Genomic DNA, 27,633 nt, shown 5'->3' on the forward strand with positions numbered 1-27,633 from the left:
CTTGTAGGGGTTACAAGGACTTCAGGTTTTCAACAGTCTACAGTTGGACAAATGGAGACAATACAGTGGCGTGGCTCCTCTCCTTAGAAGTGGGCGTGCAGCCATGTTGACTCCAAGGGCACACCGCAGAGTGCTCAGAGATGTAAAAAAGAACCCTAGAGTAACAGCTAAAAGCTTCAAGAAATCATTGGAACAAGTCAGTATCTGTGTTCACGAATCTACCAAATGATACAGATCGAACAGGTATGGTGTGAAAAGACACCATGAGGCAGTTACTGCTTTCCACAAAAAAAATCAAAGCATGCCTGAAGTTTCCTAAGAAGCACCTTGACACTCTACAACACTACTGGGAAAATGTTTAGTGGACTGGTGAAACTAAGGTTGAGTACGGAATCATTCAAACCATGATAGGTGTGTATAATTCAAAGAAATTTAGAATAATATCTACATTATATCAGCACCTAATAGGGAGAAGAGGAAATACGCTGTGCATTAAACAGAAATGGGATAAAGAGTTCAATGTGAATATTTCAGAGGAAGAATAGTTAGATATATGGAGAACACAATCTTCTACATCCTCACACACCTGGAGAGAGCATTGCTAGAAGAATGTCATAAGGTTCTTTGTCACACCTAAGATTAGGAGCAAATATTTGTCTGTACCACGACCATGGTGGAGATTTTGTGGGGCTATGGATGTGAACCATTCACACTGGCTTTGTCCAAGAATTTGGGGGTTTTGAGAAAGTGTTCATTTGTTTATAAAGATAATTCTGTTTTACCTATGACATGTAAGGTACTCTACTTTGGTATCACTACAGGAGATATTGTTTTAAGACAGGATAGATATCTGTTGAAAATCCTGTTGGCAGCTCGTAAGAAAGCCATCACAAGGAGATGGTATAAATCTGTCCCACAAGAAGAATGATTAAACATTGTTAAGGAACTATTTACAGTGAGCAGTTGACCTATAAACTGAGGACACAAGAGGAACAATGTCAAGAGAAATGGAGGAAATGGACGATGTTTACATCACAATGACATGATAAAGACTGAGTTACTTAACAAGTCACAGTAACAAACATTTTAGAGACAAGACAATCCAGAACCCATGTTCGCTTTTGTTGTTGTTACTTGTGTAAAGTTGTTATACAAAAACAAAACAAAAATAAAGTATAAAAAGAAAGAAACTAAGGCGGAGTTGTTCACCAAGGTATCTGACAGGATAATGTCAGGATGGCTGTCCACCAGCTGAAGTTCAGAAGAAGTTGGGTAATGCAACAAGACAATTAGCCTTAACATCCAAGTAAATCTACTACATGATTCAAAAAAGAAAATCCACATGTTGGAGTGGCCCAGTCAGAGCCTAGACTAAGAATATGGGTGAGCTGAAGCAGTTCTGTGAAAGGTCCAAAATTCCTCCTGAATGTTGTGCAGGTCTGCTCAGCAGCTACCAGCTAGCTTGGTTGAGGTAATTGCTGCCAAAGGAGGTTCAACCAGTTATTATATCCAGGGTTCACTTACTTTTTCCAGCAGGACTGTGAAGGTTTAATGTGTGTTTGTCTATACTTGTGACTTAGATACAGATCAGATCACATTTGATGACAAATTAATGCTGAAACAAAGAAATAATGGAACGAGAGAGGGGCAAATGACATGCAGGAAAGGAGCCACTGGTCATATGGTACACAGGCTGCTTGACTTTACTGCTGTAATCATAAGCATAACAATACAACAAATCAATGCAGCTGCAGGTGGGTAAAGGAAAGGGAGAACTCCAAATGCTTTGACACAGTTATTCCACTAGGTGGTGGTGTAGCTCAACTGATAGTTTGGCTGTGTGCAGGAGAGTAATATAATGGATAGCCAATGCATAAAGAGTGTGTTGCCATTGATAAGAGAAAGTTATTTAGATATGCATGGACAAATACTTATGCGTAAATCGAAAGGTAATTAAAGCATTAGATAGATAGATAGATAGATAGATAGATAGATAGATAGATAGATAGATAGATAGATAGATAGATAGATAGATAGATAGATAGATAGATAGATAGATAGATAGATAGGTAGGTAGGTAGGTAGGTAGGTAGGTAGGTAGGTAGGTAGGTAGAACCCAAGGGAAATTCAACACAGATGAAAGACAGCCACACAGTCCAGAACAAGCCTGGCAGAGTTAGGAAGAAAAAGATTTCAAAAACTGTTGAAAGAACACTAGTATGAGATGTGTCTAAGACCCCAGAACAACCGCCAAGACACTGGTGAATGACTTAGGGCCAATCCCATTTCTACCCCCTAGCCCTTCATCTACCCTTCCCCTGGCCCCTCAAAACAGAGTGGTGAAAACCTTCCCTTAAGAAATGAGACGCCACTTTATTGCTGCTCATCATCATACATTGCCTATAAATAGTTGCATCATCAGAGGTGATGTGCAAAACCAAGGGGAAGGGCCAAGATAAGTGCTAAGGGGTAACAGGACAGGACTGACCCTAAGCCAAGTCAGGAATTGTAGTCTTGAACAATAAAATACTAGTGCCCTGTACAGGAATGGACTGAGAGGTTGCAGCCCAAGAAAAACTTCTGCAGAAGACACACGCTCAAGCCAGTCTGAAGTATGCTAAGGATAACATGGAGGAAGATTACGCATACTGGAAATACGTCATCTGGTCAGATGAGACCAAATAGAGCTCTATGGCCATTAAGATGTTGCTTATGTTTGGAGAAAGAAGGGAGACATATAACCCAAAGAACACCGTCCCCACAGCGAAACACGGCAGTGGGAGTATTACGCTGTGGGGATGCTTCAGTGTGTCTGGAATAGGGAATCTCATAAAGGTGGAAGGAACCATCAAGAAAGAAGGATATGAGAGGATTTTGAACGAAAACCTCAAGCAGTCAGCAGCAAAACTGTGTCTAGGTCATCTCTTTGTCTTTCAACATGAAGACACTTTCTGTGTGCAAAGTAAAATCATGTAAGCATCCAAAATACAACTAAGATGTTTGGAAAAGGCGTGTTAGAAATTCCTTGCTCTGTTTGACAGCATTTGGGAAAAAGGTTTAAATATATTACATTTTCATACAATGGATAATAATTTTGTCCTCATCTGTGTGTAAGACACAGACCTACAGAAACCTAATGATAAATATGTTGAGTATTCAAATGAAATGATATCACACTGGACTAACAAGTATATTTCAGTGGCATATAGGGAAAAAAGAAAATGTTATGGTCAATCAGTGATGTGGAATATGAAAAGCAGCAGGATGAAGTTCAAGACTGACATCAATTGATTTTGAAAAATCTAATTGATATAATTGATGCTTCTATTAAAAGCTCGTGTTCTTTGCTATTAAATTGTATTATCATATTTGTTCATTTTAACAGGTTCAACAATACAAGTTCAGTTTGAGAAATAGCAAAAAACAAACAGCTGAATCATTACACAAGGTCATGGCTTTCAAATAAAATTGTTGCCTTTGTTTAAGACAAAGTTTTGAGTAGGCTGACTGACTGCTATTTGACTTTAAACAAGTTTCAGTAATAAACAGGTGACGTCAGTAAGACAGCGTCTAACAGGCCTTAAAGTCCCTGTAAAGTGAAATTCAAACTGTCTTAACACAGTACACATCAAAGTTACCATAGATAAATAAAACTAACTAAATAACTAAAACTAACTAAATAACTAAAACAACAATGTAAAAATCATTTAAAAACTAAATGCTCAAAAAAAACCTAGCTAAACTAGATTCTGTGGTTAGAAAACTAACAAAATAAAATAAGACTAAAGACAATATCTCCTCAGTTTTAGTCTTTGACAGCAGCATAATGACTGGCATGGATGCCCAAGCCTAGAAAAAGTAAAATCTGATTTGATGGGAGAGGACTTCACACAGTGGATTTTGGTCTTAAACTGTTAACAAACATCAAAATTGAATAAAAGAAGTGAAAAGTGATGAGCCATTTTGGGTCTTGCTCCTGACAGGTATCAGATAATGCCGATAAAACTAAAACTAACACAAAAACTAATAAAAACTAAACAAAAACGAAGCATTGTTGCAAATAAAAACTAAACAAAACTAGCAACCCAGCAGCAAAAACTAATTTAAACTAAACTGAAATGTAAAACCAAAGGCAAAAACGAAATCAAAAACAATGAAAAACACAAAAAGTATCATAACCCTGCTACATATGTTGGAATAAGGCTGCTGTAAACATGTGAAAACACTGAGATCTATGTGGGACTGAATTTTGGATATAGAGCGTTAGAAAGTTGTTCACCTCTTTCCTGGCTTGGTTTTATTTATTTTGTTGTTAGCCGAGGTCACTGTCTTCACTGAAAGTTAACAGCTGACTTCATGCTCTGTTTTTATTCATTATGAGGTGAATTTCCCAAATCTATTGGCCACGGTGGCTTATGGGTGATTAAAAGCATCAAAATAGTGAAATTTGTACCAGAAAACAGTAAATTTAACCCCCAACTTCTGTCTCTGTGCTCTGGCACAGAGACAAGCAGCTGCACTCTTATCAAAAGCATTTTTTTGTAAAATTTGGAAGTAGGCTATCTTATTTCTCATGAGTGGGTGTGGCTTCAGCTCATTCAATTGACAAACCCATACCAGCCTAGAACAGAATTCACTTCCTCATTTTTCATGATTTTTAAACTTAATTTTATAAAATAAGAGAACGTTTTCATGACTGAAATATGGCTTGGTGGTTAATTGGTGGCCTGTCATAAAACATACCTAAAATAGAATAAAAAATAATGACTTTCCAGGGACGTTAATGGGCTAATAACACCATAGAACAAGTCAGTCTTCAAACTGATGGTCTTGTCTGCTTTTGTCATCCATAAACGGGTATCAGCATTTATATATTCAGTGGGTATTTTTTTTATAATGAGCTAGAAAAAACACTCCTCAAGGTAGGCTTAACAAGTAGCTTGATGCAATATACATGTCTACCCTCTGAATATCTGACCTACATAACTTGCAACACTGCTGCGCTGGTTAAAATGCCGTCAGTTGAGGCACACAATAAAACAAATTAAAAAAATTAGAGTATGTGTGTTTTAACTTGGCAGTCTGAGCATGTCTGCCGTCTGGAGGGCGGGGTCAGTGTTTGGCAGGTTCGTCCCTCGAGGGTGTGTGTATGTGTGAGAGAGAGTGAGACACTATGGAGCTACTGACTCGCTAAGCAACGACCTGCAAACGGGCATCCGACTCAGTTCGAGCATAAAAAAAACAGGAACCATATTATTTACGAGTGTATTTGCAATGTTCCCGACAATATTTTTACGCCGTCTGCTTTGATCACATCGAAGTTGCCGTCTCTCCAGGCGTCGGCTTCAGAAAACGAACCAGAAATTGATGCATCTTGCTGCGCGTTCCTGTTTGTTTTGACCTGGTAAGGTACCCCGATTAGCTCGCTTTGCTAACAGCTCTTCTTCTTATGCTTCCCTCAGCATCTTAGGAGCTAATGCTAGTCAGCTAAGCTAAGCTGTGTCCAACGCTGTGTAGTCCTATTGTTAAATTATTTTTATTAGTAAATGACGAATTTTCCTCCTGAAGTTGTGCCTTTGTTTGGAGGCTAACGCTGAATTGCACAGAGGGTGTTAAGAAACATTAACGGTTTCAGTTGTTGTTCATGGGGAGCTAAAGGCTAACGGTTAGCAGCGGAGGCAGTTCCATCACATCTGTGGCTCCTTCGTACGGACAAGGCTGGTTAACTCTGACACAGAGAGAGACATGTTTTCCGAACTAATTTAATGTCTCATACTTTGAGGGTGTCTCAAACAGAAGAAGTTGGCCGCCTGTTTTTTTTAAAAAAAGCTGAAAATTAATCCCCTAGCAGTCAAAAGTCGACAGTTACATGTTACTGAAATGAGGAAGAAGAATCTGGTTTTGACCGTTAATCAATGCAGCCGTTACCGAATTATAAATATTGTATATTCGGTGTATCTTTTGTCTAACTTCTTGTCCTGTTTGGTTGGAGCCGGTAGTTTCGCTTTCTGCCCTGATTGTTTCTGGGAAGCGTTATCTTCCTGTTGTACTTGATTCCTCTGTATACTGTCTGTGCTGGAATGTTCTGGTGTTTTCTGGCACTACTGTATTTTTAGCCATCGCTGTTCCTTGTCCATAGATTTCGTGTGTGTGTGAAATGATTCTTCGACGTGGATTTAGGTTTGACTTTCATTTCTGGGCTCCCCAAAATCCTCTGCACATTGCATAATCTTATCCGGCCATTGGCCTGAATTAAAAGAGGATTGGGCTCTCCATATGGTGTTCTATAGACACGAGAGAAGGAACAGCCTAGTACTACAAATGTACATTGTAGAGTACAGAGCTTACACTTGCTTTATGGTTTTGCTATTCCTCATCACTGACACCTTGATTTGTTGCAGTTTTACAAACATAAAATGTAAATTCTACTCTTAAATTGAAATCAATCTTCAGATTTTGTTGACACTCTCTAAAAGTAGGGATGCATAACATTATCAGCATGGTATTGGTATTGGCAGGTAATAGCTCAAAAAGTTAATGCTGATATTTACTACCAGTATATTGCCAGGTGATATCACCAGAATGTATTAATAGGTTTGTTGAGCCATTTTGAGAGCCAACAGCCATGCCTCAATTGTTTTTTCATCCTCTATCCTTAAACTTAAAAGTGTGCTCCACTCAGGATAGGCCCCGCAAATCTTGCCACACAATAGGCTTTAATTCCTGTGTGTGGGCAGCCTAAAAGGCACATGAGGCTTGGATGGATTCCTACTGTTAAAAATACCTTTTGCTCATAATGCATATATAATAAAAAAAAAACAGTTGTTTAATGAAGGGTTGCACAATATTATCCATGATATCCATATCAGCAGATAATAGCTTTAAAAGTTATCATAAGTAGTAGCACATATGAACATTTCTGCAGATTTTACAAATGATATCGACCTATATTGACTGTAAATATCAACCATGTGCACCAAAAAGTTTGTGGAGTTTTAGGCAAGACTAACAGACCTACATCAGCGGAAGTCTTCTTCATTGTTCATCCTCTTTCCTTAAACTTTAAAGTAAGTTCTGGGGACTCATGTTTGTTCTGCATTCAGTCCTTGAACTGACTAGTTTTTTTAGGATTGACTTTTATGTCTGAACTCCATCTGGAAGTTCACATTTCTACTTTATCTTTATTATTGGGGTAATAGTAGGTGTGTGCTGTACAGTTGTGTTGCATTGGGTCTCCAGAGGTCAGGGTGAGTTTGTTGAGTGCGTTAGGTGAAATTGAGAACAAGATTCATATTCTGTTTTACTGGCCCAAATATGATAATGACAGGGCTGTTCTTTTTGTTAGGAAAGTAGCTTCCATTTATGTTTATTTCTTTTGGTTGGATGACAATGAAAACTTTGAGTGGTGCTGTAAAAGAAGGGTATTTTTGTGTCAGATTTTATCTGCAAAGTCTGGGGAAAAAAGCAGAATTCAACATGCAAGACCAAGTCTTATAATGCTCTTGCACCTTTCTGATGACTTGGAACTATTTCAAATGTTGGACTGTGGTGACTTATTTTCTTGTGTCATAAATGTCATTTCAGAATGCTTGTCTTTTTTGTATTTTCATATTTCAATGACATATCACACAGAAAACACGTAGACAGTGTAGAAGAATCCTGTCCTGACATGGGGCCCTCGAAAAAGGATGAGTGAGATCGTTTTTATTTCTGCCATTGTCAGATGTCCTGCCTCTTCTTGATTTTGATTGGCATCTAAGGGAGAAATAACATTAACAAGCACAGTGCTGTTCCAAAAGTTGGATGGTTTTCAGCTGAAGGCTTGATTATGCTTTCTTTATGCAAGCTGATATCTACCCACAAGCTAGGGGCAACGTGTCTTCAAAGATCAAGTCAGTTGCATGTTTTAATGGATGTTTTAGAGGAAGAATTATTCTTTACAAAAAAGAGAACCCAAAAGAAGAGCTGCTATGTTTACTCTTGTTGCTAAAATAAAAGGGGAAAAGGAGTCGTCCGTACCGCCACCCAATCAAGAGAGGCGGGATGCAGACAATGCATGAGATAGATTAGGAAGTACACCTGTCTCTGTGTTCCTTCAGGAAAGAATCATACAGATGTTTATATTTTCTGCCCTCTGTAACTAAAAGCTGTCTAAAATCTGCCATTTTGACATCTGGCGCATCCTTGTATGTTGAAAAATCACTGTGTGGGGCCTGTCTGAAGATTTTAGGTCATGTTTAAAGACACTAGCAACTCTGTCGATGTTTTAAACAGAAAACAGGCTTCAGAGCAATTGAAGCACAGTGACAAAAACAGCTGATGCTGAGGGGGTGTTTTCTGTCTAGGATGCTGAGTACTACGTTGGTTTTGAATAGAAAAGGAGTGCTGCCAGCGCAAATAAAGATGGCTGTGGATACATACCCTAAATTGAATGATAATGACATGCATTTGTAGTGACAAGCAAAAACAAATAACATTTAACAGTATTATTATAAATAAGATGACTATCATGAAGAAAAAGTGATTAACCAAGTATAGACTGTGTATGTTTTTGAGCTAAAGCATGAAGCTTTGAGAAATATACTTTTCTGATATAGGCTAGGTATACCTTAGAATTGTAATCAAGAGTGAGCATGATGATACTAGTCAAGCTCATGAAGTGGTTGGAACATTCACGTTTTTTTTGATAGATTAAACGGTGAAGTTATGAGAATAAGATTCAAAGATAAACTGCTTTTCATATAAAAATGTTTCGTCTGGCTGTATTCATATGCTTCATATTGTCAGGTTCAGTGTTTCTGCAGAATGTAAATATGTTGAAAGCTACTTTTCAAAATGAACATGATCTGTGGTCTTATCTAATGGACTCATGCAAAATCTGCCGTTTTAGCTCATAGAAGTTTAACCTGTACAACAAAAACAAGCAGGTTATTGGGTAAGGCAGAGTAGATATGTCCATAGTCAAATAGGAGCAAAGGTCAGCAGTGCTTTGGTGCTGATGTTGGAAAAGTGTTGGCAAAACTGTCATGTTTACAAGTGGAGTACACTTTGGATGGTTAATGTTAAATACTCAGCTGCAAGATTATGTTACATCCGTGCAGTCTACATTGGATAGATGTTCAAAATTTCACTTGTTGTAGGGACTATGTTGAGGAAGTATTTATCCAATTAAACAGTCACTTTGACGTTTGTAGTTTGTGCTGGTTTCAAATTAGATTGTATTCTATGAATATTCTCCACCCTTTATTTGCAATAGGTCAAGCTTAATGCTACATTAGTATTATGTTGTACAGTTTAGCGGTCACACAAACCTACAGTTCATTTAGGTAAAATGTAATGCATGGCTGTGCTATTAAACTGAATGAAGCAGAGCTCAACGTAGAGCTGCATTTTACTGTTTGTTTTATTATTAATCAATTGGATAATTAACTAGCCACATCCTCATAGCTGTCTGCAGTATGCTTCTGGTCTTTCTCCAGCCAGGAACCTGATGTGTGCTGTACTCTTGTCTTTCCTCTTGTTTCTTGTCTGCCTTTATAGTGTTCCATCAAGTAAAGATTAGAAAGCCCTCTAAAACATGAACAATCATACATTTGCATTACTTATTGTTCATTATCAGGAACAATAAAGCTGCATGCATACTGTAAGCCTTTGTGCTCAATTCAGATTTTTTTGTTTGTGTTTCCATATTAGTTGTTAAAATATGGCTTGTATCAAACGCTGCATTTTGCTCGATGGAATCACATTTAAAAGAAGCCCAAATCTGATTTAAAGAGATCAGATTTTAATGTGACTTATGCACTTCAAACTGTTATGAAATAAAAACACATCTGACTGAAAAATTGAAATTATGTCACTCTGGCCTGCAATGTGAATGCAGCCTAAAGCTGCATTTCCATCAGGTGGTCCGGTTTGATTGAGTACTGTTTAGTATGGTTCGGTGTGCTAAACACCAAAATAGTTTGTGTTTCCACAGGCACCCGTACCCTCACTTGGTGGGTGGGCTATGAAGACATGCATGTGAAGTCACATGCAGCGCGAGTCTGCCGGTCCAACATCAGAGTTTTAGAAAGAATGAGTGACAGAAATCAGTAGGGAATAAGCATTAAGCAGGTTTATTTAAGCTGAAAGTGCTTTTTTTGAACAACTACATCTGAATTATGATAACCGTGGTCAGTACAGATCCTCAGCTCATGAAATACATGTACACAAACGTTTGAGTAATGGTACGTTAATATGCAAATATATCTAGTCTATAACAGTTTATACGACACAATATAAAGGTATAGAGCTGTACCATGAGAATTGATCACACTGAAAAGGAACTAAAGGTTTTACTGGTGTTAAAATCAAACTACATTCAGAAAATATCCTGGGATGCAGTGATCTTGTTTTAAAATAGGCTGCATCCTGTAGTTTTACAAGCACACTCAGCAACCACTGAGCGATCTTTTCACAGGTTACCTAAAGTAAGACGTACATGAGCAACTATCTCTAATACAGAGAATCAACTGATCTAAAGCTTCTTATTTGTAAACTTCAGCATTGATTCAGTTTCACATCCATCGTTATTAAACCAGGCTGATGTATGCAGGCTCTGCTTTGTGTACCTAAAATCTGGTCCCAGTGAACGTCAGGGAACTCGATTTGCGCCCACATGTAACTCCACAGACTAGACAACAGTGTGGATCTCTGTTGAGTCTAAATATCCCATATTTAAGCAGATATTGGTCTGTTTTTCTCCTGTATTCACCCACTCCTCACAGAGCAAACTTCCTTGTTTTACAGCCTGGAGCCGAGCAGTCATGTCACACGCTGACAGGATGTCAGTGCAAACCTCTATTGTTGTGTGTGTAGCTCCACTTTTTTGGGATGGATAGGTAAGATTGGTACCCCTGTGGAAGGGTGCCAAAAAAGTGGGATGGTACTTTGGACCCTTTACAACTTTTGCTATATGGAAATGCAAAAAAAAATGCGTGCCCTGCCTCACCGAACTGAACTGAACTAAACTGAACTGGACTGCTCGGTGGAAACGACCTATAAGTGACTCATACCCATAAAGTTGCAGTCAGTTTTCAAAGGTGTTCAACATGTGTTAAAGTGGGGGTATTTTAACTTTTTTCAAGGCTTTACACCATCTCTCTGATACCCACGTAGTAGCTTTACATGGTTTACAGCTCAAAAAACTCCTCATGTTTCTCACACTGGCGTCCTGAAAAACCCTTATTTTAACCTCCGTCTGAAACGCTTCGTTTTCACTGCTGTCTCTTTAACTCCCCTGGCTCCACGGACCTGCTTTCCTCTGATTGGCCCATTTTCCGGAGGCTGCCCGGCGGCAGGACTCAATGTTTTGTGCCCGCCCCTCCAATGTGGCTAATGTTATTATCCTAGTAGTTGAAAACTTTGAATGAACTGGTCTGACTGAGTAAAATATGGCGAATTTTGATATACACCCCTACGCCCTAGACCCGGAGTTTGATCCTGATAGTTTGGGGGGGGAGCAGCAGCAGCGAAGGACAGAGCAGGACGTATCTGTTTGGTAAGTGTTTAATTACTCTGTTGCTAAGTGGCTAATGGCTAGAAGGCCTTGTGGGGGCGGTCTGTTCTGCTTTGCTGGCAGTACGGACCAACCACGAACCAGTCAAGAGATCCTATGGTGATGACCTCATCAGTTTGGTCCATCGAAATCTCGTCTCGGTAGAATCTCGGCGAGATTTTCAACGAACCGTTTTCATCAGTCCACATGCTAATTCCAAGATTACTGCCACATACGTCTGTCTTGCGGTTTGAAAATTTGCATACGTGGAGTATGGACACCTAACATTGTGACTTTATATTGATGTTTTAAAAATTGGAAAACTATATTACTCCCACTTTAATGATGGTCAATAAAAGCAAATCATTACACAATCAGAGCTATTTAGCATTCTGCACTGAGAAATTGCTGATTGGTTAGTTCACAGAGTACCTGGTAATTTTATGACAAGTCAATTTTTTTTTTCAAACGGCTCAACTTCTCTTTAAATGAGAGCCTACGATAAAAAGAAAAGCAGTTCATAAGATTTGCGTTTTTGTTAATGTTGTCCTAACTCATTGACAGTAGTAATAAAATGCACTGCCAAACATCAAGGCAATGCTCTATTGATCATGAATTCTCATGGCTAGTACCTCAGCTCAACCTTGAGCCCTTTGCGTGAAAGAGCTCACGTATGCACATACCGACGGTGTCAAAACCCTCCAGCCTCCCGCTGTGTGAGATAAGACTGCGTACGTAAGATGACCCATAGTTTTTATATGGAAGGAAAACACACACACACAGCAGTCACAGCAGTGTCATAAGCTCACAGCTGCCTGCAGTGTGGGATTGTTGTTGCCAGGTCAGTGAGTGGTTGTTTTAGACTGTGTGGACAGGAGCCAAGCTAAACCAAGTGTGGTCCAAATCTCTCTAAAGCTGGATCCACTCTGCCGGAAATTCACCACATCTAATCCTGCTGCATATGTTCACACCTGTGTAGAAAAATGCTTCTAAACCTAACTTGTTGTTGGTTAAGAGATAATTTGCGTTCCTAATTGAGCCTTTTCCTCTTTTGCAGGATGGTTTTACGGAATAATCTGACATGGCATATCTTCTGTAATCTTAAACAGTAATCAAAGCAGTGAAGCAGGATAAAATTACCATGACTTGAAGGGGAATCTTATAATCTAACAAGAAGCCTTGGAAGATTATCTCCTGGTGTATATTACACCAAAATGGCCAGAGGCACTTTCACACAGTGTGGCACTGACCTGGCCCAAAGATTGTGCAAATACAGATCTTCCATTAGACAGCTGAAATAACAGAGGCTTCTGCAGGGGAAAACATCTTTTATTGATGTGTTGTTGTCTCTCCAGAGAAAGGCTCTGAGGAGACTTTTCCTTCATACCCTTGACTATAACTTTACCTAAAAAAATCTGTTATCTATAATTCACATGCAAATTCATTTGAACATAAAGTTATAAAAGACTAGAGGATGTAAGCTCGATTTGACAGCTGAAATGTAGAAAGCAACCTCCTGTGCATACAGTTATTTTTTATTAATCTTTGTTTTGTTTTTCTTTGCATTGTGGAGACAAACACATTTTGGAGAGAATTTGATAAGCTTTGAGAAGTAATTTGAAATCAAATGTAGAGGGGAAGATGATTTTTTCTCCTGGTATTGAAGTCTGTCATTTTTCTGTGCATCTATGTGTGAAAATGTTCCCTTTCTTTGATGAGTTCATGAAAATGTACATACTTGATTTCTGTTGATTCAGGAGTGTGTTTGTTGACTGAACAGCTAAACTGATCAGACAGATCTACATCTTTGCAGCCATGCCTGTTTTCAAAGATCCAAATAGTCAATGTTTTAAGCAAGTATTAAAAGGTTTCACAAGTGTTTAATCACAAAAAAAAAATATTTTTTTCTGTGATTTTCACTGGTGCCTGGGTGTAATGTGTTACTGTCGCCAGAGGGTAGCTAAATGCTGTTTACTAACTGCTACTGAAAACAGTAGAGGCTGAAAAACTACTTTGGTACCCCTTAACAATCAATTCTACTTATAATTAAGTAAATGATAAGTTAAGCAATCTATTATAGTATAGTAGTTTCTTATGCTAAGAAAGGCGCCAGCCAGTGCTAAATCTTCTAATCTGTTAGTGGAAATTTCTATTATGTGTCAGCACAAAGCAAATAAACTAAGACGTGAATCCCAGTCCATCTGTGGACCAGGATATGAGCTGTGCAGCACAGTTAAGATACGACACATAACTTGGATCAGTCTTGATTGCATGGACTATTAGACTTATCTCTTCATGCTGTTGTCCACAACATGAAAAACTGGAGCACATAAGTGCAATCCTCCTTCTCTCTTCTGCATCATGGTCTGTTATCAACATCTTCTAAAGCTAATGTAGTTGAAGTAGGCTTTGTGTTAATTTGTGCACAAAGCCAGAAAATGAGGAGAAGGTTGCTAGTATGGTTGTATGAACTTTATTTGAAGAATTTTCAGTGACTTTCAAGTAAGACAAGGCACTTAGTTGAAATTTACATTAAATGACAACATGTCCTACTGCAATCTTTAAATCGCAGGAGGCACAATATAATTCATGTCAAATACCAGTTTAATACATTTGTTTTCTCACTGCAGAGATTTTATGCTCTATTCATCATAAAAACATTCAAATGTCAATCTATTTATTTAGTGAAAAATGAGAGTGACGTAAAAAAGATTATTCCCTTCAATACCAATACTCATATTACATTTTCAACATAGTTCAAAATAATTGAAATTAGTTTTAAAATTGTTTATTTCCACATCATAACACTTTGTTGTCTGTGATTTTTAACAGAGTACTTCATGGTTTGGGTTGTTGGCTAGACAAACATTCAGTTTAACAAATTATGACCGGCATGCAGTAAACCCAGAAATTAATCAATTTAAAACATTTCTGTGAAATAATTGGAAATAAGAGTAATTATTTACAAGAGCCTGGCATTTTATGAAATTATGCCCAGTTGTCAAACATCCACTGGATAAGTAAAGACTTTTTGTCTGAGATTTGTCAACTAGTTGAGATGTGACTTTACCATTTTTGTCAAGAAAGCTATTTCTGGTGTAAAAACATGCACTGGTTCTTTCAAGGGAACATAAGCTAAACCTACATCAGCTCTTTGCATCAAATTAAAGTAAAATGCAGTACTGTTTTAAGAAAAAAAGACTCCACCTGCCAGAAGCAGTTAGTAAACATTTTTGATTATTTGTTCCACATCTCAACAAAGACATGAAAAGCTTAAGTATCCAAAAAAGCATCTTCCCAGAGCCAAGTGCTGACCAAAATAATGTGATGTTCCAAATATATCCTAAGTAGGTTTAAGGGCAATGACTGTGTAGCATCTCTTAATGTTGTGGGAGAACCGGATAGTGGTCAAAGTCACATGACTGGAAACACAGCTGTCATAGCCCCTGTCTAACCTTTAACACCATTTAAACCCAGGATGGACTGGAGATGTTGGATCAGATCAAGGAGCCTGAATGAGAATGCTGTTTAAAGATCTTTTAAAAGGTGCTTGGAAAGCATCCAATTTGACTCTTTTCATTGGTTTCTACTTCTTGTCTGCTGTGTGAGAAGATGCTTCAAATTGCTCCGTCAGTTTGCTTGGTCATTGTTTGCCTGCTCATTTGTCAGTGTGCTGTCACAGCTGGTGTTTTGATCTATTGTTTACACACAAAGACGCACACACAGATGGAAATGACAACACTTGTACTATCCTGCATGAGCTGTTTGTTCTGTGTTAATTGATTCTCATTCAGTTCACGAACAATAGAGCAAAGAGGGTTTATTCACTGATTTTTTAACTACAGGCTCAAGATTGCCGCATTTGTTCACTAGAGTCTCACTTCCTCATTGTACCATCACAGCTCACATAGAGTTGTCAGGCATGTACAGAACAGAAGACAACAGATGGAGAGGGATCTTTTTTTAATGCAGCAAATGCAGAAGCTCGCTGGCTGACGTTTTAGTGCACAGTGGTCTGGAAATTTCCATCAGTATGAGACACAGCAAGGGAGTGAGGTGATATAGATCAATACTAAATCAATAAAGCTCAATGTCATTGTCTGAAGCAAGGCAAGGCCCAGTGGCTCCAGGGAGCTTTGAAAAGGTTTGGATCACACTTGAGCTGCGGTTTGCTGATATGGCTGTAAAGTGTAGTTCTAGATGTCACAGTAAAACCATTAATGCTCATTTTGTATTCGAGGAGAAATAAGGGAAATTTACTATTATGTCAAAAAAATAATAATTTGAAACTTTAAGCAGCAGCATTGTTTACAGCTGCATCTTTGACTTTATTTACCACCACAGCCTGCTTCTTGGACTCAACATGGGCTAACATCAAGAGAGTCGGAAGTTTAAACTCACCTTTAAACAGCTGTTTAAGCTGAATCATTACAGCACCAGGCTAAAATCAAACAGAGACGACCCAGCTTGCGTTAAAGCCACAGACAGACCAATTCACTCTTTGAAGCAAATACAGTCACTCTATCATCATTATAGACATCCAACTTTAAGAGGAAAAAAACACAGGTTTTACCTGTTTACTGCATTGCACGTTAGGGCTGGGTATTGTTAAGAACCTCACGATTCAATTCGATTTCAATTCGATATTGATTTAAATGCTTCAATGTCGATTCAGTAAGAAGCAGAAATACACAAATAAACTGTTGACAATTTTTTAATAATTATTTTCATGCCCATGTGAACATATTTGGTAAGTCACCTCACATTTTTGAGCAATAAAACATCTGAAAATAAAAATTTGCACAATAATAACTTATTTGTGCATATGGATTACAAAAATAAAAAACATGACAGTTCTGTATAAACACTGAAAAAGTAAAGTGCATGTAAACTTAAATAATATTTCTTTCCTCTTGGAAATTGTAATAAACCTCACATAACATGGTTATGGTTGGTTGTTGTTGTTTGGTGGAGTGCGGCCTCTGTTCATACAATGCCAATCACATGCACAGCGACCCCCACTGGCCAGGAGGTGAATCGATTCAGAGGATTTGCTGAATCAATATTGAATTGGGGGAGGAAATATTGTGATGCATCGATTAATCGATATTTTTATCCATCCCTATTGCACGTTGAGTATAGCGGCACGAGTAAGTGACCTTACCCAGCTGCTTATAATGTTGGAGCAAAACATGCCTAGCACTGGACTCAGACTGTTTCCTGTCACTTTGCTACACCAGCAGAGGCATCAGTTATGCCTTGCGTGTTACTACATAGCAACGCACACATTTAAACAGGTCATGACAGTGTAGCAAAAATCCATTCCATGGCCGAAATTTTATCGGTGACGGTATTGATACTGGTTTACCGCCTACACTAATCAACACCACCTCACAAATGTGCAGAAGGGTGCAGGATTTTGTTTGACTCCTGCATAAGTCGTGCTCCTTCCTGCCTGCAGTGTGCATGTCTACTCTGTCCTCAGTTACAGCCACAACACCACAAACGTTTTTACACACCACAGTTAAAACTTTTATAAGTCCCTTTAGTGTTTCATAAAGATGCACACACTTATGTTAATCACTGTTATTAACACATAGAGAACAGTGGAGAGGGCTAGTGATGTCACCTGGTTCATTTGTAATATTGACTGTGAGCTTCACTCCCCTGCATAAACACTGGGGTTTATAAAATGTCTTAAATAAGTAAATTAGAAAATAGAGCCAGGATTTAAAGTTGTCGTACAGTATAAGCAGCTGCTCTTTGGTTTACCAGAAAAACAAGTTTGTTTATTTTGAAGAGCCAATAAGCAGATCAACTCTTAAAGAAAAGAACCTGTATGACTGTTCACCCAGATGGCAACCAGGCAACTTTATGCAAATGTACTGAACAAAATGCTCCCCTCCCACAGTCTTTAACACAGTGCTTCGCTTGTTTCCACTGTAGGCGTCGAGGCTTTCTGCAGTGTCACAGCCCCTCAGGGCGGCAAAGAATGGATCTTATGTTACCGTTTTCCCTAAAGAGATCTTGTATGACATGTTTGGCCTTCTGTAAAATGAAGTGAGGAGCAATGCTAACTGTTGAGACTGTATTTATATGGAGTATAACTGTGAGGCAGGATTGAGACTTCAAATCATTAATTCACAGAAACTCCTTCCTCCTTCAGTCAGTCTTATTAAGTGGGGCACTTAACTCCAGCAGTAGAAGTGCAAAGTGGCAATTAACCCCTGCTACAGAGGGCTTTATCCCACTGAAAATGTCAAGTACGCAGAAAGTGCAATGTTCCTGATCAGAGCAACTTGTTTTAAGGTAAATACAATATTACCTCAGTAATGGAACTAATATGCAACAAATTAGGACTACAACTAGGGGTCACTAGGGGTCAGCTTATCTGGAGTTGATTTTTTGATACTTTAAACAAAGTTCAGCGATGTAAAACATCCAATAGGGACCCATGTATTAAATTCCATACAGAACAAACCACATTTAGTTCAGTAAAAAAGAAATTTAAAAAAATTACTTAAATGACCCCTGGGTAGCAAAGTTTCCTGTAAAAGAGGGCATTAATTAGTTTTATGCATATTAAGTTGGCTAATTTTTATATATATAAGTCTATACATTATTATAACAGATGATAGGCCAGATCAATACAGAGAACAAGCTTTTATCCCCTCAGTTGTTTCATCTCATTTTCAAGCTTTAAATAAATTCCATTTGAAGATTTTGAGTGAAACAGTAGTTTCACTGATTATTTTAGGTAGAGATGCACAGACTGAAAAGTAAGGGCTGATACTGATGTTAACTGTAACAATGTTGCTGCTGATACACATCTTATGTTCATCACTTCTTTATATGTTAGACTCCTAGTGTGGCAACTTATTCTGTCATGCTGACCATGAAGAAATGATAAGAGTTTGTCTGACTGGCCACTTCTTCTGTCTTGTAAAAGATCTCCTCTGATTTAGCAGCTAAATATGCCAGATACCAGCATGGAAACTGATTTGACACAACAGAGAAACACTGGTAGCCAAAATCTGTTCATTCCACATTTTTGGCTGATGCCTAATGTTTGTAAACAGGGCCAATATCAACTGATACTGATGGGCCACCGATGCATCTCTGCATCCCTAATTTAAGCCTAAAGTTTCACCTCCATAACGTATTAAAGAAGAATGTCTTTTAAAAGATTCTTTTTTTGATGGTCCCTTGGTCTTATAAACAAATATGGGGAAGCTTCCGCCAGAGATAACAAGTCCTGAAAAAGCCCATGTTCCCCCTGAAGACATGTGCTTATTAATTTATCACTGGCAGGACCAGGCTGGCGGGGAGGAACAGCTAAACTAGGCGAGAGCTGTGAACTGCTGCTTCTGATTCAAGGGCGAACACTGGCTTTACTGTCTCTATTTTTTCCTGCTCCTACTCTTTACTGCCATACTTTTTTTTAACCTGTCACTTCCTTTCTCCCCGCTACCGCCTTCCCTCTAATGTCCCTCTGCCAGTCTCTTTCTGATTCTCTTTTATTCTCCATAATGCTGCCGCTCCTCTTTTATTTTTCCTTTCATCCATCTGCATCCACGCCTCCCACCCGAACTTGACCTGCTGGTGTACGTCTGTAAGACATGAAATCAGGATCTTTAAAGTGGGAACATATAAATCCTATGAAACTGGAGGGAATCAGAGGGAAAGTCAGGCCCTCAAATTAAGATTTTGTAGCCTCAAATTAATAGTTTACTGCACTTTAATTTAGAGATGCATGAAATTATCTGCATTAATATTGGTATTGGCAGAGATTAGCTTAAAAAGTTAAATATCGTGTCAGCCACTACGAACATTTCTGCCAATATTACAGCCATACATATCAGCGGCACATGTCTTTGGACCTTACATATCTTTAAAATGTAAAACTGTATTATTAGATATAGTTGATTACCACTCTAAAGGAGGCTGAACCCTGAAGCTTTTTAATGAGGCCCTAAACTTAAAAAAAATACAGACTGTCAACCTCTTACCTGTGGGTAAGAAGGCTTAATATGTAGTGAGCAGAGATATTTAGAACCCATCACTCACATTTACATAAAAAAAAAAAAAATAAATCAAAGAACAGTTCTGATACACACTTCTTGGTCCACAATACTGATATTATCATGATACGGCAATATTTGATATGTTGCAAGAAAATTGTTTAACAATATGATATCACAAAATATGTCTAACTAGAGAATACAGAATAAGCTAGTTGTAAAATGGCCAAGTGCAGGATTTCTCAATTTATTCACTGCAATTTAGTGTCAATTTTACAGAATTTGACACAGACTGAGCCGAAGACTGAACATAAAGTCTATACAGAGTACTTACTATGTAATTTTAGGTTAATATGTCAATATAACAAAGTCAGAATTAAGCTATTTTAAAAAAATGTAGTGTAGGATTTTCTCCATTTGCTGCACTGAACTGAAATGCTGTCGGGATTTTTTTTTTTTTTTTTAAGAAAATAAATCAATAGAGTGAATTTACTTCAGTCTTTTATATTTCATGTCATATCACTTTTAGTGTCATCACGTAATGACCAGGTGTTTGTGAAGGGAGAATATGAGAGACGAGCTGATTGTCACGCCCAGCTTTAAGGACTGATGGACTGTGTTTTGTGGAGGGCATGACATGACAGGCCAGTCTTTTTTAATCATATTAAGGGAAGGCTTCATTCTTAACGACACTAAGACAGCGGAGGTCCTTGCGAATTAAACCAAGTATTGACTGTGTGATTATGGTTGCACGAGTAGAGACCAGTGGTAGCTTCAACAGGCTTGTTTGTTAATGTAAGCTGTTAGCTGTAATGCTAACGCGATGGTCTAACTCCTGTCTAAGTCTGTACTGTCTTTAATGTTTTGGAAGCCAAAATAAGTCCATATATCCGCTATGAATGCAGCAGAAGTCTCTGCTGGGTAGGCACGAGCAACTGGCTTGCTCAGACCAGAAGTCTAGCGTGATCTCGTTGTCTAAAGAGAGGAGGGAAGAGTCAATGGCCTGCTGCCAACTAGCGATCAGGGTAAAATTGCAACACAAACTACTGCTCCAAGAAAGTAAATTATTAATTAATAAAATATCGATACTGCATTTTAAAATATTGATACAGTCTCGGGCCAGGAAATACCGCGATATTTGAGTGTATCGATATTTTGTCCCTCCCCAACAATATAATAAGTAGAGAACATTCCTTGTTTTAAAATGAAGAACCTTAAGCCTGTTGCTTGTTTTTCTCCAGATAGAACACATCAGGGTAGATGACAACACTGTCATGCCTAATGAATGGAAAGGTTTGGGGGACAGCTGGGTTACTTTTAGTCAGAATTTAATGAGAGCTGATGTCTTTCACAAAAATTCAAAATATGTACTGACTGAAATCCTAACAAGGGGAGGTAAATAATGTAAAGTGCTGGTTAAATGATGTTACTGATATTGTTGATCAGACTTTGAATGGAACCACATCACACAGAGCAGGTAGGACCATGTCTGAAGACTAGTGGCATATCAGGAGACAGAGAGACTGATTTTGTCATTAATAGATGTACCTTTTGGCTGTCTCCGACAAACTTTCTGCAGTTTCAAATGCCTGCTAAATAGGCACTTTGTCTGGCAATATTCTGCGTGCCAATAACCTTTTAAGTAGAATGTCAGAACATAGGCGTTTAAACCAGTGATGACTGTGTTGCAAAATCTATTCCATGGCAGAAATTTTAGCAGTGACGGTATTAACATTGGTTTACTGCCCACCTCTGGTTGACTCTTTGCTTTGTTATTACCAGGGGATTCCCACATTATCTCAGATTTTTAAGTCAATGAAGTTCTGTCATATTGTAAAATTATTTACACTTTAAAGTGTAGTTTAACTGAATATAGTGTTCACCATAAACACACATGTAAAGTGTAACATTTAACTTTATATGAGTCTGTTTTTTGTGTATTTTTCTTTGTTATAGAGGTGTGACTTTACCTGATCAACCTGGTTTGAGATCTTTTCTCTTGTTGTCTTTGCCAATAAAGAATGATCATATTTTAATGTACAACTTCCCAGTAAATACTCAGTACTTTAGGTAAACCTTAAATAAATACTTTTGTACTTTTACCTGAGTAGACTTATAGACTAGTACTTTTACTTTTACTCAAGTAACTTAATATTTTACCTGAGTAACTCACTTTTACTTGTGTACCATAGTTGTGTACTTTTTTTTACCTCTGAAGGCCAGTTTTTAAGAGTTGTTAGGCAAAATGACTTTGAAGAGAGTCATGAGTGAAATTTTTCTAGCGTGGCTGAAATGCATAAAACTGTTGTCTAACCAATCACATAAAATGTGATTAAGAAGAATTTAAAGACAGTTACATAGAGACATAGGAGTTATTATTCCAGCACTGTGGTGTCATTTTAAAAGAAGTCTGTGCCAGATCACAAGGAAAATTATTTTTATCTTCACTACCTTAAAAGACTCGTACTTAATCTCTTCATTCTTTGCAAATTGATAACATACGGCATGTGTTGACTGTTGACCGTAGTGTCATGTTGGTAATGACTCCTCACCTCAGGCTTGCCGCCCCAAGTCAAACAGAAGTACTGGGCTATAAAGAGAGACACTTAAAATGTGCACAAGCAGGTTTTAGGTCAACATTTACAGCACATAACCTTGGAGTGTACAGGGTGTGTGAGTGTGTTTTGTGTGTTTGTGGGTTTTAAACATGACTTACATTTCCTCTACTTTGGGGTTAACTGAAGACCACAGATATTCATTTGCACACTTTCTATTCATTGAACCATCCCCCTATGAGTGTGTTGTACACAGCAGACTTGTATGAGTATAGAAGTAGGCCTAGGTGTACTTCAAAAAAATCTCCACCCTTTCAGAAAAGCACTTTTCAAAACTAAGGGTTGCAGCTTGTTAACAAAATTCTGAAGAAATGTATGTTTTATTGTCAGTATATCACAATTTCAGGACAAAACATTAACTAAAAACATACTTGTTCTTCTTGGCTTTTTTTATATTTCCTGTTGTTTGAGAAACCTGGTGAGCCAAAAATGTCTGACATCATAAACTATTCCTCTTTGAACCTTATTAGAAGATCAGCAGAGTTTAAAAGGCCACAGTGCAACAGGCCATATGTAATTCCTTCTGAGGAAAAGCAGCTAAACATCTCAGTCATATGTTCAGTGATTGATGGGAAAGATCTCTATCTGTTTGTCTCATGCAGGTTCATCGGTGTGACAAGTCATGCTCATACCAGAGAATACCAGGAAGTTTCACACTGTGTCAGGGTCATGAGGTGTGTTTAAAAAACGCAAGGCTTTGGTACTTCAGGCTCATTGTTTTGTGGAGGTCAGGTATCTGTGTTCATTAAGTTCCTTTCTCGATTTACCTGCAAGACTTTAAATCAGTGGATGCATTAACCCAGTGATTTGTTGTAGAGTAGTTCTACTTTTGGTAGCTAACTTTAGCAACAGATGAAAATGTAATGTTCCTAGATGAATTTTTTCAACCCCTTCCCTGTGGTTTGTAGACTTTGATGCTCAAATCTCATTGATTTAAACTTTTGAATCCTGCTGGCTGCTCTTTCTGTTGGTGACTTTATACCTCCCTGATTATTTTTTCATCATAGCCACTGATGATAGTCGTTTCTGCCTTTCACTGCTTTGATCTGTCTTATTTTTTTGGTTTCTCACAACGTGATGCAAGTTGGAGGAAATTTGCTGGATTATTTATGACCACTTGTGAATATTTAATCTCTTTTTTGGTTGTGCACTTTGTTTTGAAGGAACTGAGGCTTTTAGGCAGATCAAAGTTAAATCATAAAACGATTTTTTTTTTCTCATATGTGATGTGTATCAAATTTTCTTGAAGCATTATAAATGTAATCTTGAATTTGTTAATGAGTAGGGGTTTGCTACATGATATGGATTTAATTCCTTGTAAACTACTTAATATACCAAGAAAATGGGTCTAAAATCAATAAAACTCAGCACATTTACAGTGCATTCAGAAAGTATTCAAATTCTCTTCACTTTTTTCAGTGTTGTTATGTTGCAGCCTGATGCTACAGTGGACAACAGATATTCTGAATTTTTGTCAATCTACACTCAGTACCCCATCATGACAAAGTGAAAACTGAATTTTTTTCTTTTTTTTTTGCAAATTAATTAGATAAACTGAAATATCACATTGGCATAAGTATTCAGACCCTTTGCAAAACACTTGAAATTTATCCCAGGTTCCTTTCTCTTGATCTTTGCTGATATGTTTCTACGCCTCGATTGGAGTCCACCTGTGGTAAATGAAGATGATTGGACATGATTTGAAAAGGCACACTTCTCTCCATAGAAGGCCTCACAGCTGAAAAAAATACACATCAGAGCAAAACCAAGTCATGAGGTCTGAGGAACTGTATACAGAGTTTAGAGACAGGATTTTTGCAAGACACAGATCTGTAACCTTGCAAAGCAGATGGATTTACCAGACTCTATGGCCGGCAAATCCATCTTGAAAAGCTACAATCTACAATGTTTGTGCTGCACCAAACACAGTTCAGACCAAAAAGCGTCATTTGAAGAGAATGAGGCCTATAGTACATCATCCTTGTGGGGTTGTGGTAAGTTGTACTCTGAATGGTTGTATACAATGGCTGTGAGTGGAATGATTAGCTCAGACTTAGCCACGGCAGCGGTTTTGTCAGAACTGGGCCATTTTCCTTTTTTTAAAACACCAGCAAAGAGCCACACTGAAAGCTTTTCATGACGGAAAAGATGGCCTGTTTCGGCATTGGTTTGCAATAGTTACTAGGGGCGAGGGAACAAAATGATACAACATAGTATCGCGATGTTTTTCACAGCAGTATATAGTATCGTATCTTCCGCCAAGTATGTATTTTTTCAAATTAATTGCTAATATGAACTGAAGCCTCTGATACTGGATAAATAGCATCAGTTGCTTTTCTGTCCACTTGATGCTGTTGCACCCTTTGTCCACTGAGGTCAGCAGTGGTGATGGTCATACAGCAGGAGAAAGTTAGTACAACCAATTTGGTAGCACCAAGGAAAGGACATTAGAAATGCAAGCAGGGCACAAACAACATGGTTATGACACATGGGGTTTGCAAGGAGTGCCACATGAAAATAAAATGCTGTGGTGATACGATAAAAATGAAGGCAAGGCTAATGCTAAATCAGCTAAATAGTTGAAAAAATGGTATCGATAGCAATATATCGCAATATATGGTGTTCTGTGTATTGCAAAATGTTTAAAATAGCAACAATATCGAATTATGGTATATTATTGTGATAATATCATATCATGGGGACACTAGTGTATTTCGCCCCTAATAGTTGTGGGTGGGGTCTGTTGGTGTGTCCATGGCTGCTACTGTGGTAGCTATTAGCTTGGATATAGCTGTAGGAAAGTGGCAGTTTAACTGGAAATGGACACATTGTCTTTCAAAACAAGAGTCGCACTAAAAGCTTGTCTTGGCAAAGTAAATGTTTCAAGCATGATGTCTCCCAACCAGCCTTAGCATGAATTTATTCACTGAGGAGCTCAGCCATTCACAACTACGGCAGCGGCAACCTGTCAGCTCATGTGTGTCTTGTTGCTCTGATTGGCCTATCTTGAATGTGACAGACAGAACATTCCTCCAGTCACCTTCTGGGAACTTTTTAGAAAGTCCTGCCCCTTCCCAAGGGTTCTCTATGGGAGTGTTTCCAGGATGTATGAAATATATCCATGCAGTAGACATATGAACCAGTCTATTTGGCATGCCAGGTTGACGGATCTGAGGAAGGCTACAAAAAATTCTGCTGCACTGAAGGTTCCCAAGAGCCCCAGTGGCCTCCATTATTCTTAAATGGAAGAGCTGGTCACCCAGCAAAACAGGGCTGAAGGAAAGGGCCTTAGTAAGAGAGGTGTGTTTCCCATTAATTACATAGATTATGGCAGCCTGCTATAGTCAAATCTTTACCAGCATAGTCTAATTTCCCCACCAATGTTACATTTTTGTTGTGCAGACATCCGGTTGGTCTGCTTGGCAGTGATCCCATATGCACACATGAACTGTGCAATGCACACAGCAAACAGCTCCAGAGTGTGTGGTGCGGGGGAATGCTTTGCACTGTGTGTAAGCTTCAGACACACATAAGCTAGCAGAGACAGAGCTTTGAAACGTTTCAGGTGAAACACAGACTTTTCTGCTTGGCTTTCATTTGGAGTTTTTTGCAAACTCCAAGCTGACTTTCATGTGTTTTGCACTGAGGAGAGGCTTCAGTCTTGGTCCAGCCCCTATGCCACAAGCCCATATCACTGGAGGGCTGCAGTGATGGTTGTCCCTCTGTAAAGTTTTCCCATCTCTACAAAGGCACATTGGAGCTCCGTCTGAGTGGCCATCAGGTTCATAGCTCCAGGGTACAGCTAATAATGATCCAAATTAAATTAACAAATAAACCATCAGGTTCTTGTCACCTCACCTCTTTTACTAAGACCCTTCTCCCCTGATTACTCAGTTTGGCAGGGCAGTCAGCTCTTTGAAGTCCAGGATATGCCAGCATAAAATTTTAAAAAGTGAGGGGGTGATGACTACTTTCTGTATACTGTAGATAAATTGTCTTCACCAGATCAGACAGTATTTCAGGAAGCTGTGACCTTTCTGTTAAAGGACATTTGCTTTAACGGCTGCTACCCCGCAGACCACAGAAGAGACGTTATCTTTAGATGTGTGCAGGATCAGGTTCCACTTTCAGAAAAAAATTGAGACCTCATCTACTGTAACCTTGTTTAAGTCTACGGCTGATCAGCCATTGCTCAAAGGTCCAGATTTCCAAAAAGCTTTGTTTCCCCATCTCTGCTGATGAAGAAAAAAATGGTTTTATAAATGTATTTTTAGGGATGCATGATATTATCAGTCTGATATCGGTATCGACAGATACTAGCTAAAAGAGGTAAATATCGGTATCGGTAGATATCAATATTTCTGCCAATATTTACATAAGATATTCTGGCTGTGAATATCAGCAAATATCAACTGTAAAAATTGGCCATATATACAAATAAATTAGTGGAGTTTTAGGCTGGACCAACAGTCTTATGTAAGTAATGATCTTTTTCTTTCTTCATCCTCATTCTTTAAACTTTGAAGTGGGTTTTAGGAAAAGAAGTTTTGTTCTTTTTCATCCTTAAACCTTAAATCATCTTCAAAGGACTGAAATTTTGGTTACTGAAGAATACAGCTACTTTAAAGGAGCTTTTCTGACCTCGTTTAACATCGCAGCCTGATGTTTGACTCACTGTGGACTTAGAAAAGAAAGTCATAGTTGGCTAGTTACCTGGCTACACGTAATGCTAGAGGTAAACGTGCTATTGAGTAGACTCAGCCTGTGCTGTGTGTCACAAATCACAAATCACTCTCTCCGCCAGCTGTGGGAGCACATATGCCTGGCGCGTGCATCGCAGCACAACGTAGGCATTTAAACTGGTGATGACGGTGTTGCAGAAATCCACTACTGGCAAAAAAATTAATGGTGACAGTATTAATACTGGTAAACTGCCCACCTCTACTGTTAACATCATATTAAACTCTTCTGCTATCATTTTGTTTTCCTGACTTTCTCCGGGTCTATGTCTGTCAGCACAGTTCTCTTCTGTTCCTTTAGTTTTTTTTCCTTTCTCCCCTTCACTAACTTCTCCTTTCACACACTTTGTGTCTTGACTTTCTCTGTTTCCACTCTTAACAATGTCCCTCATTGTTGGCAGAAAGTTGTCAAGCATGATATCTGGGATTAAGACACACTTACAGACAGACGGAGCTATTCTAGACCATTCCATCACTGACCATATCCACTACAGAGGCCTTTTAGGGTCAGTTTTCATGGCATACAAGCCACTGGTTTGGGAACATTGAGTTCCCTAATCTCCATGTGTCATTGTCCTCATCTGTCAGTTGAAGCTTGTGTGTTATGTCTCACTCTGGTTTTATTTCCATTCAGTTTCCTGAAAACAAAACTATCAGGTAACTTGTGGCAGTGTGGTTTTTTCTCTTTCCCTTCTGTTTCAATAGTCAGAACCAATACAGGA

General features: G+C 38.4%; 1 protein-coding gene across 4 annotated transcripts in view; it reads left to right on the top strand.

Moving 5' to 3' along the window:
- Nucleotides 1-5,181: 5,181 nt before the first annotated feature.
- fam13b (family with sequence similarity 13 member B) overlaps nucleotides 5,182-27,633 on the top strand; it is a 108,798-nt gene continuing 86,346 nt past the window's right edge. For all 4 annotated transcript variants that reach the window (XM_041798290.1, XM_041798293.1, XM_041798292.1 and 1 more), the window contains exon 1: nucleotides 5,182-5,404. The gene's annotated coding sequence lies outside the window, so the exon portion shown is untranslated. The remainder of the gene's footprint in view (nucleotides 5,405-27,633) is intronic.

Source organism: Cheilinus undulatus, linkage group 10 (assembly GCF_018320785.1).
Source record: "Cheilinus undulatus linkage group 10, ASM1832078v1, whole genome shotgun sequence".
Taxonomy (NCBI): Eukaryota; Metazoa; Chordata; class Actinopteri; order Labriformes; family Labridae; genus Cheilinus; species Cheilinus undulatus.